Here is a 13,711-nt window from a genome sequence, read left to right as displayed (position 1 = left end):
AAGAATTCCTTTTCATGCTTTGAAAAGAACCCTCTTTTATTTATTACGTTGACTCTTTCTATTGAGCATTGTTTTAGGTATCAGCAAGCCAAATTTACGACTGGGACGCCTAAGAGTTAATGTTGATTGATTACCTTCAATATGGAAAAACAGTTACAGGGACTCTTGTATTCGGTCAATAGCAGCACTGTCAGAATAAATCATAATTAAACGAAAGCGAAAATGAACGGAAGGAATGTGACCATACTTATGTTTATTATGTACTTTGCTAAAGCAAAGGTTACTATGACTCTTACAAAATTCCAAATAATACCTCAACAGTCATACTTGTGTAAGTAATATTTCCTGTTTCAAAAATTTGAACAAATAACCTTCAATGACATGCATGTTTCATATGATGATGTTATTACAAATGTTGTTGATTACAAATTTTTAAAAATGAGGAACATTTTTTCTTCCAGGACTATATGCGCTGCAGAAACATTGGGGAAAAGGTATTTTCATAGGAAAATGATTATATTGAAAAAAATGCTTAAAATATTCTATTACTTAAGTTGTTTCATATACTATATTCTACCAGCACTTTGAATGTCCGTTGCACGTACCGATGAATCATGTGCAATCAGTAGTTTATTTCAAAAGCCCTTTAAATCCCTTAAAATAATAAGTAATAGTGACCCAAAAGTAATAGATTTAAATTTATTATTTATATCGCATTCACAAACTTTGTCAGCTTCAAAACGAAAAGCAGTTTAGTTTGAACGTTTTAGTTGAATTAACATATTTTTAAGCATGTTAAAACCTGTCTTAAATTACTAATGTTTCGCCTAATCCATCAGAATATGTAAACGAGAGAGGTTTTAAAAATGAGTAAGACTTCTAAGATAAAGAGAAAATAGATTTGAAGTTATAATCAGCGGTAAAGAAACTCCTTTATTTGTATACGATGGACAAAAATATGCAAACACCTTGTGAAATGCATGTTTGAAAAGAAAGATTGATTTTAATGAAATATGTAGGTGGCGCTGGCGTTTTTGACTACTGACGCCACCTATACAACTTCGTAAATGTGCTAAACAGTTCAGTTGTTGTCGTAGTACTGTTATGTGAGGTTGTCATTGCATTATGTCAGAGTTAACAGACTTCGAACGTGGGCAAATTGTTGGAGCACATATGGTAGGTGCTTCCGTAAGCAAGGTAGCCGAGGTGTTTAGTGTTTCAAGAGGTACTGTATCAAAAATTTATTCCGCATATTTGAAAAGCGGAAAAACATTAAGGGCAATTGTGACCAAAAATAAGAAGACCACAGCTGCAAAAGTTACTGCTGAAATGAATGTTATGTTACCGAAACCCGTGAGTACCAAAACAATTAGAAGGGAGCTTCATAAACAGGGAATTGCTGATCGTACTGCAATTGAGAAGCCACTCATCAGTGATGCTAATGTCCGTAACAGGAAAAGGTGGTGTTTAAGTCATAAAGCCTGGACTATAGAGCAGTGGAAGCGAGTGATAGGGTATGACGAGTCTTCTTTCACATTGTTTCCCACTTCTGGCCGAATTTACGTCTGGAGAACGCCATCTCAAGCCTATAATACAGACTGTTTGTTGCCAAGAGTGAAACATGGCGGGGGTTCTGTTATGGTTTGGGCAGCCATATCGTGGTTCTCTGCGAGCTCCATGATAACTGTGTCAGGGCATATGACTGCCAAGACTTATGTGAACATTTTGGTCGATCAAGTTCATCCCATGGTACAAACTTTGTTCCCCGATGGTGATGGTGTCTTCCAAGACGACAAAGCCCCTGTTCACACAGCTCACATTGTCCAGGACTGGTTTTCTGAGCATGAGGATGAGTTGTCCCATCTCCCCTGGCCACCACAGTCACCAAACCTGAATATTATCGAACCTTTGTGGTCTACATTGGAACGGAAAGTGCGTTCTCGTTATCCACCGCCAACATCGTTATCTGAACTTGCCACCGTTTTGCAGGAAGAATGGTATAATATTCCCTTGGCAAACATACAGGAACTGTATTTATCCATTCCGAGAAGACTGCAAGCTGTTTTGGATGCCAACGGGTTTCCTACACCATATTAAGCAAAGAAACATGTTTTTTTTAAAGGTGTTTCCATATTTTTGTCCAACCCCTGTAAATGATATTTCTACCAATTGGTGAATTTCGACTTCAGAGTTATGGTCTAGTAAGGTGTTAGTGTTTAAATTAAATATTAATTGTAAATAACTCATTCCTATGCTATCTGTTATTATTCTTACAAGAAGAGTAAGTAATATAATTATAAGTATATGTTAATTTATATTTGTAGTTTAAAGGTAAATCAACGATGAATTGTAACTGCCTTATTTCTGTTGAGCTTACTTGGTACCTTGATATTATTTGTTCAAATCAAGACAAACTTCCTCAGACAGGCTAAAAAGTTTAACTGTCTTTAGATAAAGAAAGATAGAGTTTATCCTCCTTAAGGCTTTCTATAAAAAAATTTCGGGATTTGGTCTCAGACTATTATTCCCGTTTAAGAAAAAAAGTAAAAGTATGCTTTCAGACTATATCGACTTTAGTGAAGTCATATATTTTGATAAAAGGATACGAAATTCTATGTCCACTTGTCAAAAAAGAGTGTTGTCAAGGAGAACAAAGTTTTCTCTAATTTAAATACATTTGAAAGAGGATTCTTACATGCTAAAAATTACTCATCTCATAAATAAATTTAAAAAAATTTGATGTTAATGAAACCAGGTTTGTTGGATTTTCAACGACCATTTCTAGGAGCTTTTAATTAGCTGAAAAGTTTTAAAATGTACTACTTTGAAATATAACAATTTAAAACGCTGTTTTCAAACTATTATTTATAGAAAGATTAAAATTAGAAGCTTTGTCTTAATGAAAAAATTAGAAATTAAGTAATATTTGTATTTTTTTTACAAAAGTTGTGTAAGTCATACGCGTTTCGCAATTTTTTGTTCAATTTATTGTTGCTACACTTTTTAGAAAAAATCTGCAGTTTATAGACAACTTGCTATAAAGTGATGAAATAGGAAAAAAGAAAAATAATTTCAAATAAAGTTTATAAGGTATTTCTCCCACTTCCCTAGCGTTCCTTCGTGGTGTAACGGTAGCACGCTGGGCCGGTATTCCAGAGGTCCGTGGTTCGATTCCCTGCGATGGCGGTTGCACATTTTTCATCTTTTCTGCTTCCAATCAACCTAATGACTCTACAAGTTTAGCAATAGCAATTGATAAACTGCATGAGCAACAAGTTGCATGTATTTCTTAGAAAGCAGGTATAAAATTTAATTTCGAATACGTTTACTCAAAGTTAATTTAATAAGCAACGTGAACAAATTCTAACAAAGATTTAATAAGCTAAATTCAAACTTTATTTAATTCATTTCCTATAATGGAACCAGGACCAGTCTTTCAGGAGGTTCTTAGCAGTGCAATATTTTTTGACGCATAAAATGTAATTATTTGCTATCTTAAATTATTAAACAAACTTTTAAACAGAGAAATGCCTTGGAACCGTACTTCATGTTCAGATAGTTAAGTATTAAGAAAGCAGCATATTTTTTTTGTCTTTCTTTTTGAGGAAGTTAATCAGTGGCTGAGCGGTAAAATTGTTAAATGCTGGTAGGTCGAGCAGGGTCAAATCTCAGCAAATGGGCTGCCTGCATAGGGCATTTTTCGGACCAAGGACCAAGGAAAGGTTCTATTACGGGGCTCTTAGGCATGTACCCTTTATCCCCACATCGTCAAAGAATTATCTTTATCGCCAAAAAGAGGGTTCCCCAAAGAGGTAAATTTAGTGCCAAAATGTTAATTTAACAAAAAGAGTAACTGCTTTCCACAGTGAAAAAAAGGTAAAAACACTGAAGGACTTAATTTAGTAATTTTGGTGTCGAATAAGGGCCAGAATCAATTTGGAGGGGTTACATCATAAATTTGAAAAGCATCTATGTTTCGTTGATCAATGGTCATGTGGTGTTAACAACACGAGAGCGGAAACACTCGCGAAAAGCTACATATCGCAAGTGCTTCGGGTCTGGGGGAGGGAAAAAGCGGGAACTCGTTAGGCGAGTTTGAATTAAAGAGACACGACCAGCAATGCCCCTGAGGAGAAACTTTTATAAATATAATAAGATTGCATTAACTTTAAGTGTTATGATAACTAATGAAAAAGCATTACGTTCTCTTACAGAGATGAGATTAAATTTAAATTAAGTAATCCTTGCACTAGAGCCCTTTTAAGAAGGGAACGGAGAAGTTTTTAACCATGCGATTCGAAATTTGATCTATGCCAGGGGCGTTCTTCAGTTTCATTTTATCGATGAACTCCAGCACTTCATTTGGATCAGTCAGCCTGAGATCAGGCGTAATGAGTTGTGTTAAGAAACGTTCAACACGTGAGTGTATGCGCCTCTGTGTAACCGGACGGTTACAGTAGGCGTCGTTATTTGGACTGAATTGGGTAGCAAGGCTGTCAGCAATAACTTCAGCATTTACAGTGTCTGTAAAAGCCATCTGGTTAGCATTCGCCGTTTCAAGGGGCGGAATGTGTTTATATTCTTTGCGTAGTCGGGCGGCAAGGCATTGTTCGTGGTTTTCCCCATGTGTAACGTTGAAATGAGAAAAAGATCTTCCCGAAAGCATCTCTTCTCTTAGGCTATTAGCACTTGTATGCTCCACCATAATCAAATAAACTGAAATTTTCTCTTTGATTTATTAACACCTATGAAGAAAATTATATGTAATTTCAAGGATTTTGTGCCTCGCATAGTTTCCAGCAAGTACGGTCTTTATTTATCCTATTAGAAATTACCTTTAGATGTGGAAATTAATAAAGATAGGTGTCTTAAAGCATTTCCTCCTTCAAAACTAGGGACAAGTTCATTTTAAAATTTTTGAAACAATATTAATTCGAAGACACAGTTGAGGTTTTTCAGTTCTATCAGTAGTTAAATATTTCTACGAATTGCTTAAGTGCATGATGTGGTGCTCTTACCAATGTAGTGCATCTATGATTATTATTTTCCAAAACAAATTTTTAATATATTGACTTATACTATGCAAAGTATCTTTCCTAAATCATGGTTCAAGGAATTTAAGATCAAGATTCATATTATTAAAAAACTCAAACAGATCGCTTAATGTTAATAAAATTAATTATTTTAACCGCATGTGACACGTTTAATTTTGCACTACTTTGCATAATAATTATGTGACATTCACAACAATAGAGTAGTTAAGCACTGAAAGAGTTTCCTTTGTTGCATCAAATAATGCATTTTTCGTATAAAGTACAAATAATAGCTAACAAAAATAATCGTTACTTGCTGCTTAGAACTATTTTCGTATTCAGAACCATTACGGAACTTTCCCCGGCATCCCAAACTTTTCCAACTTATGCTTAGAAGTATCACAGTTAAGTGTAGTTTAATCTCTTTTGTCGAAAGAGTGTAATTAATTAAGTAAAGCGAAATCTGTTAATCGTGCTTATGAGAATAACTTCTACTACGCCAAATATGGAAACGCCAATTAGGGTTCGGCAATCAGAACAATTTGCATATTAATGACTTCCAGTAGTTTTATTTTTATACGCATCAATACTTAGTCTTCAGAGTACACAAAATTGAAATTTTGTTCAAAATACGAGATAAAATTTACAATAAAATAACTGTAAATTTTATCACGATATCATTAAACAAGTTCCTTTAAATACTGATACTCTTTCAGAAAATTTTATATAAATACCGGATTTGGGCAGATTTCTTTCGAAGTTTTATAAATCCACGAAAATCAGTGACTATAATACTCCAAGTTATTATAAGATGTATCGACGAAGTTTATACTTGAGTTTCTTTGCATCGGCTGTCAGATTTTACAAAAAACTTATATACGTTATGCATCTGGTAAATTACAACTATTTTGTGCTTTGTTATACACCCTTTTTTTGATACTCAACCAAAGCACTAAAAATTATTTCTGTGTTTTAGAGCAGGTTGTATATTATACATAAGTTTTAAACTCTAAAGGAAGTCACCATACTTCTTTTGATTTATGTTATTAAATTTAGTATTAAAAATAGGCACTCCCAAAGTATTTGAATGGTTAACAGTGTTGTACAGAAAATTTCTTAAATAAAAGAACTTTTAGAAGTATGTTAACCAACTTAATAAAAGAAGTGACGTATTTGAACACGATTATCAATCCGTAAGATATAATTCCTTGAAGAAAATAAATATTTTGTGTATTGAAACTAAATATTCAGTATATATAAATATAAATGTTCAAGAAACATAAAATTTAGAGTTGCTTTTAGTTCTACGGATAAAATTGGTAGTATTCTACGGATAAAATTCTACGGATTCTACGGTAAGTTCTACGGATAAAATTGGTATCTGCGACTTAATATACATTAACTAAATAAGGTCTTAACATTTCAAACTAAAGAGCACGAGACTTTATTCGAAGGAAAAAAAAGATTATAAACTCCATCTTCCCAATACTGTAGGTCCAAAACTCCCATTTCTGTTTCTCTGAAGCCAAAAGTCTTCAAAACTTGTTTTCCATTAGCAAGTTACATTTGTTGCAGATGTTTGAGATATATAACGGTTCAGGTCAGTGTTCCCAGTTCCAATCCCTCAATACCGTCAGATTTTTAAGAATGCATTTATTATTTGCATTTCATTAAGTTTTCAGTCAATATTGTGTTTCCACGCGTAATTCCAACACCCTGCCTTTTTAACCCTAGATTCTGAAAATTTAAAAAAATATTCGCATAGTTTTCCCCTTTTCCTGTTGTACATAATGTCTTATTTAATGATAAACTATATTTCCTTGATTATTTTTACCTTTGTCTAGCGTACGTAAATTTTATTTGCGTTTTTTGTGTTAGCAATTTGTCTATTTTATTTTCCCTTGCATTTACTCGTATTATCTGAAACGTATTTCCTTCAGATTCTTCGTTAAGTTATCTGGACGAGGCATGTGTCCTCCTTCTTAAGAAACTTTCCGAACGTGGGTTTCAGCTTACTTCTACTATTTACGTTCCAGCTCTTACGCATCTCCCTGTTCCTAGCTCAGTGTTTATCTGCTGCTGAGGTGTTCGATCTTTTGAAATCCAGGTCTTCTGTTCATCCCTTTTCTCTCTCTTTCCTTCGATGTCTCTCTTGGTAACTGTAGTCAAGACTCATTCATGTGAGGTTTCCTTGCAGCTTTACAAAGTAATTCATCTGAAAGCGTCCCGCTCGTGTGATTTACTGCCAGATATTGGCTAAATATCTGTAAGATACTGTAAAGTTGATATTACTAAGCATTCTTTTTAATATAGTTTTCATTTAAAAATAATACTGTGATATTAATCAGTAGTTTATCCATGATTCCATTATCATGACCGCGTTCTTCGGAAATTAAATTACTTGCATAATTTTCCCGTTTCGCACTTCGGACGAAAAAATTAGTTAAAAAATGGAGGAAATCCGTGAAGAAATATGGTATATGGCAAAATCTAATTAGGAAATTCTCGAAGTTTTGCCATTTTCAAGTTAGCACATGTTTCTTTTTCTTTCAATTTCATTTTTGAGACTGAAAAGGAATTTTATATTTATATTTCTAAATTGTAGTCCTGGAAATATACTCACATTATGCCGATTCCTGTTGCTTATCTCCCGCTTCTTTGACATCTATTTCTACTTCTTGTTCTTTTTCTACAAGCACAAATCTTTCAGTGAGCATTGCTATAAAACATATGCGTAAATATTTAAGTAATTTAAACCGATGATGGGCAATGATAACTTATGGTCCGTTAATTAATCGTGAGATCTTTTTCTACCGTGTAAATATTGGTTAAGAAATTTTAGTATTATTGAACAAACTTCTGATTACGTGCATATTTTGTTGCTTTTTAAGTACCTTTTCCTTCATCAAAGCTTATTTGCAATTAATTCCACAAGTATCTTCAAGTTTTTGGTAGTGTGTTTCTTCAAATTAGTATTGTTTCCTTCTAATATAAATTTTTTCTTATAGTGTGAAGCACATGTTTTCATCTAGCACAATAATTTTTTTAAACAATGTTTGTTTTCAGTGTTAAGAATGCTTTTAAAAATCCTTTTTTATATAGTTATTATCCTTTTCGTAGTAAAAATATTTTACAGAATAGTTAGAAAAATCTGGAACAAAAACATATCTTACGAAATAATTAGAAAATCTGTAGCGAATAATAAAATGGTTTACATAGGTGGTCAAAAATAAACTTTTGGTGATTTACGTTTGGGGTGATTTACGGTATGCTTTATCTTGTTCATACAAATGATTTTGCAACATATAATGTCAAAGAAGTCTATGCATTTTATAAATTTATGTACTTTTATTTAAGATTTCATGATGCTATTTTAGTTGAAAAGTCATGAGATATTTTTTAATGCAATGCAACAAAATTCCAGTATCGAACACATGATTTGTGTGCCGTCCGAGGTAGCTACATAGTAATGTATTTCGGTATTCTCTGTTGGGATTCCTTAGGTCTAAGGACTCAATTGGACTTCCCACTAAAGATCCTTCTCTCTTGACCAACTGCATGGTTAAATTCTTCTGTCCTTTGAGTTAGCATTAAATTATTCTTCTGCGCTATGGCATCAATAAATATAACCAACTGCCTTGATGTATTCTGTAGATGAAAACATAATTACGCACATAATGTATTTTCTACCAGGTTTGTAACCATTAAACACATTTTTAAGATTAATGAAAATATAATTATATTTAAATTCTTTCAATTTTATAATAAGCTAAATAGTATTGATGAAAACGTTTCGATGACATCATAACCTCTCATAATCCGGCGCATTTGATAATCAGGAATTGTAGAAGTTTCAAGTGTGCTGGATTATTGAACGTGTCAGCGTTTTGTCATAAAACTGACTAGTAAAATCTCAAAATATTAAAAGAAATAGTAACATAACCAGCTTTCGATTCATGTCAATCCGATAGCTCAATAATAACAAAGAATTATTGATTTTAAACATAATTTAAAAAAAAAGGAGAAATAGGATTTTCGTTTTGCAGTTATAATACTTATTGCCGGATAAATGAAATCCTTATTCTTTCACAGACTTCAAGAATATTCATAAAAATTACCCATTGCATTATAAAATAATCTTTCAGTGAAATGTAGCATACTCTACAATAATACACCTACACTATTTATAACTAAGGCGACTTAGATCCGATATTACTCCGAGCACTGATGTACTTACATAATGATTGGATTGCATTCAATCTACACCGTCACACATCCAACATCCACTTTTTGGACATTAGGTATGATATTTCTTGCTAAGGTCGATGAAGTATATTGATCTAGAAATTGATCCATAATTGATTGTTTGTAATACTAGCCCATGTCAGGGCGTATGTGCTGTGATTGTCTAATCGATACATTCATCTACGTGTGGGAATGTGTTACTACATGTTTTACCTAAATCTTCCGCGAAGAATAAGGAAAGTGGTATTATTTTATTGATTGATTTCCTCTTGCATGGATAAATATTATGTACTGCAATCTATTATAGTTTTATATACATGATGATTTCTATTTCTATTGTATAAAGTAGAGTTATTCATTTACGAAATAGTAAAATTATAATTCAAATTTAAAAAGAATTCCTAATAATTTGCTTTTGAGGATTTCTAATATTATTTTGGAAAGTGTTGAGGATTTCATTTACTAAGTGTAGAAAATTGAACTGAAAATTTTGAAATAAACTTTTATAGTTTGACTTACGTGATGATTTCTATTTCTATTATGTAAAGCATTAAGTTATTCATTTACGAAATATTAAAAATCTAACTCAAATTTTAAAAGAATCTCTTGTAATTTGCTTACATGATGATTTCTAAATACTAACTATGAGAATATTGCATTATACATATGCTAAACATTGAACGCCGGATTAAAAATTAAAGCAAAATGTATCTTATAATTTACTTACATAATAGTTTTCTTGTCCTGCTTAGGAGTGTATTAAATTTTCCTATTCCTAAATATTAAAATTTGAACTAAGAATATTAATAAGGAATATTCATTTATCAATTTATATTATTACTAAGAAAAGTGCTGAGATTTTCATTTTCTAAGTAATAAAATCGAGGCAGAAAATTTAAAATAATCCCGTATAGTTTATTTGCATGACAATTTCTATTTCCATCTAGGAATGTAATGAGTTTTCTATTTACTAATCTTAAAATTTTAACTCAAAGTCTTAGAAGAAACTTTTACAGTTTATTTACATGGCGTTTTCTACTTTTATATGGGAAAGTATATTGTTTTTTTCCTTTATCGAAAAAAAAGCGAATTCGAATATCGAAAAAAAATCGTATTCAAAGATTTATAAAAATCGAATTAAAAAATTTAGAGAATCTCTTATAGTTTATTTATATGATAACTGTTATCTAGGAATGTATTCCCCTTTAAATTTAATAAATATTAAAATCCTAACTGAAAGTTTTAAAGGAATATCTCACTGTTTGCCTACGCAATGATTTCTACTTCCATCTAAGAAAGGATCGCAGTTTTCATTTATTAAGGTTGGGTAAGGTCAGGATAATTTATTAATGCGAAGCAACTATAGGACTGTGTGCATGTGAGAAGCGAAGTCTTCATATGTCTACTTAAGCGAAGTCTTCTGCATATGAGCAGAACGTTTTCAGGAAAATTGACTCGTATCCACCTTACACATAGGAAAATCACGAAATCTCCCATGCAGCTATTCCGTTAACTGGGATTCAAATCCTTATCAAATTAACAGTGTTCAGCAGCTTTAACGCTAGGCGTTTAATTGGCCTTCATCTACTCCATTCACAAATCTAAATTTAAAATTGTTTTAGTTTTACTGAATGATGATCTTTTTGCCATTTAAGAAAATATATTCTATTAAAGTTTTAATTTACTAAGTATTAAAAATCGAACTCAGTTTAAAAATAATATCTCATATTTTATATGGTATTTCTCCCACCTTCTTCGCATGCCTTCGTGGTGTCATGGTCGGCACGCCCAACACATATTCGAGAGGTCCGTGGTTCGAGGCCCGGCGACTGGCATTGCTCATTTTTCATGTCTCTTCCTTCGAAATAACCTAATATATCTACAGTGGCGCCCGAACTAAGAAGTGGTGAATGATGATTCTTCACCACCAGGATTTGTCGATTGGGTCCCTTGAAACCCTAGTCGCCCTTTACAAGGGGGGAGTATATAAGGTATTTCTCCTGCCTTCTTAGCATGCCTTCGTTGTGTAGTGGTCAGCACGCTCGACACGAATTCCAGAGGTTCATGGTTCGAGTCCCTGTTTGGGCGCTACTGTAAAGACATTAGGTTATTTTGAAAGCATGAGAGATGAAAATGAGCAATGCCCTCGCCGGGAATCGAACCACGTACTTCTCGAATTCGCGTCAAGCGTGTTGACCTCAACACCAAGAAGGCATGCTAAGAAGGCGATAGAACTACCTTATAACGTAGTTATTGATTTTTATTTCTATCTAATACAGCACTGAGGTATTGAGTTATTAATTATTAAAAATCTAATTAAAATAAAGCTCTTACAAATTTCCGACGTGATGATATCTGCTTGCATCTAGGAAAGTACTACGTTTTTCATTTACTGTATATTAAAAATTTTATATATTTAATCTTTTACCAATATGTTTGCTTCTATATCTTTTTAAGACACTATATTTAATATTTAATATATTTAGTCTTAAAAATCTAACTTAAAGTTAAAAATAATAATAATAATTAACAAAGTACTAGGAAATAAGCATAATTCACGAAATTGTACAAATACGATAGCTCATCATTTCATATTAATATAATACTGCGTTTATGAAAGTTACAGTTTTTTCGGTTACACAGTTTGCCATTCTGACTTATATATTCAGGGTTAAATTTCCGCAGGACTTAGAGAGATATGTGTCCCTTACCACAGTTTTCATCGAAGACATCTAAATGTTTCTATAATATTGAAAGTGTCTAAAATTTGTGTATTTTCTCATTACTAAGTTTTACAAACATAAAATTAGAAGAAAAGAATAAAATATTAAATTTGGTATTCCCTACCCATGCCCACCTTTAAAATCAGACATTAGGATTTTATCTCGCAATTTCATTGGCTAATGATGTCACAGAAGAATTCAGATTCAGATTCAGATGCTTCAGATTTAAAAATACATCAATCTAGTATCTAATCATTGTATACCACTCGCCGCTTTTGCAGTGAAGTTTGTAATTTTATATTGTATTCACATAATTGATTATAGAAGTGACAAACTATTTAATTACAATAATCCACACTTCTGCTTCTATAATGCAATTTGCACAGTTTCACATTATTTTAAATACCAACTCCTAGAATCATAAAGACAAACAGAAAAATAATGCCGGGTCTAACATTTGAGTACACTAAATACAAACTATAATAACAGCTTAAATTAGCATCTTTTTTATGAATATGTCAGCCTGACGGTTATATAAGACTTTAAAATATAACAAAACATAGTCTCAGTTGTCTCCAAGATTTTCAAAGAAAATTTCTAAGTCTAATTAAAATATTATATACAAATTAACACACAACTCTTGAGCTTTTAAGTCGGCCGCAATATTTCACGAAGCACTGCGGCTAGCGAAGCTAAAGACGATAACTCACTTTAGTACGAGGGTGATCTAACAGAGTAACCGTCAACGTAAGCTGCGAAAGGCTTTTTGTCCTTCTCGAACTCAGGAGTTCTGCATTTAAATAGACTAATTTACGTTTTAGTGTTAGGTAATGGCCGCTCAGACGATACAGTGTTTAGAGGAACGTACTGCGGTGCTGAAGCGTCCGGTTTCGAATCCCAGAGAAGGCATGGTCGTCCTTTCATAGGAGGCAACGGTGGCATCCTATTAGGTGGCTCCCTGAGGAAATGGCCACCACGTTTGGCCTTAGGAGTGGCCATTGCTGAATAGGAAAGTGCCCGCCATTGGATAAAAAAAGTATTAGGTAATGGAAAAAAAATAAAAACAAAGTAATGAGATAACCTAGTTAGTAATACAATATCCTTGAAATTAAGATCTACAGTAAAATCTAAAATAAACAATTTTTTAAATCCTTTCTCTTTTCCGTCCCCCCACCATATAAGATGCCCTTTTATAATTCGTTGAAATAAAAGTTAATGTTTTCTACAGTACATTATACGAAGTTTTATATGAAAAGTGTCATTATTTTTGAATGAAATTTCTATATAATTATAGTCATGAAATAATATTATTTCATTAAATGTATGTGATATGAAGTGAGCGTTACATAATTTACAATGCCATTTTCTATTATAAAAATTTAGAACGCGGAGCCTTCCTGGGAGTTTTTATTCCAGCACGGTTTCTAGTTCCAAAAATTACGTTCTGCTTCATTTAAGAGCAAGTAACCCTTTAATAACAAGAATATATTCCTGAAATTTTTATCCAAATTCATGTTCTTTTTCTTTAATTCGCCCGAAAGAGACATTAGTCCCGAAAGGGATATTAGCCTGCAACAGCTTTTTGCGTCGAAACACTTAAATGCACTGTATTACTTATTATAGCCACCAAATATTATCGCCCTGTATTATATTAAAAAATTAAATAATGAAGAATCTACGGGAATGTATGTATGTTTCTTCCACTGTGAC

General features: G+C 32.6%; 1 protein-coding gene and 1 long non-coding RNA gene across 4 annotated transcripts in view; one reads left to right on the top strand and one right to left on the bottom strand.

Moving 5' to 3' along the window:
* The window catches only part of LOC118186414 (solute carrier family 35 member F3-like), a 618,729-nt gene that overhangs the window by 374,051 nt on the left and 230,967 nt on the right, over positions 1-13,711 (top strand). The window lies entirely within an intron of this gene.
* Positions 1-13,711, bottom strand: part of LOC118186415 (uncharacterized) — a 138,066-nt gene that overhangs the window by 7,781 nt on the left and 116,574 nt on the right. Inside the window, exon 2 of one of the 2 annotated variants that reach the window (XR_004757768.2) lies at positions 7,657-7,722. The exons of the other annotated variant lie outside the window; for it this stretch is intronic. This is a non-coding gene — a long non-coding RNA (uncharacterized LOC118186415). The remainder of the gene's footprint in view (positions 1-7,656; positions 7,723-13,711) is intronic. 2 annotated transcript variants of the gene reach the window in all.

The sequence above is a fragment of the Stegodyphus dumicola genome, chromosome 4, assembly GCF_044657685.1.
Source record: "Stegodyphus dumicola isolate Sdum_Otavi_A_Nest chromosome 4, ASM4465768v1".
Lineage (NCBI taxonomy): Eukaryota > Metazoa > Arthropoda > Arachnida > Araneae > Eresidae > Stegodyphus > Stegodyphus dumicola.
This window is presented reverse-complemented; position numbering and strand designations above follow the sequence as displayed.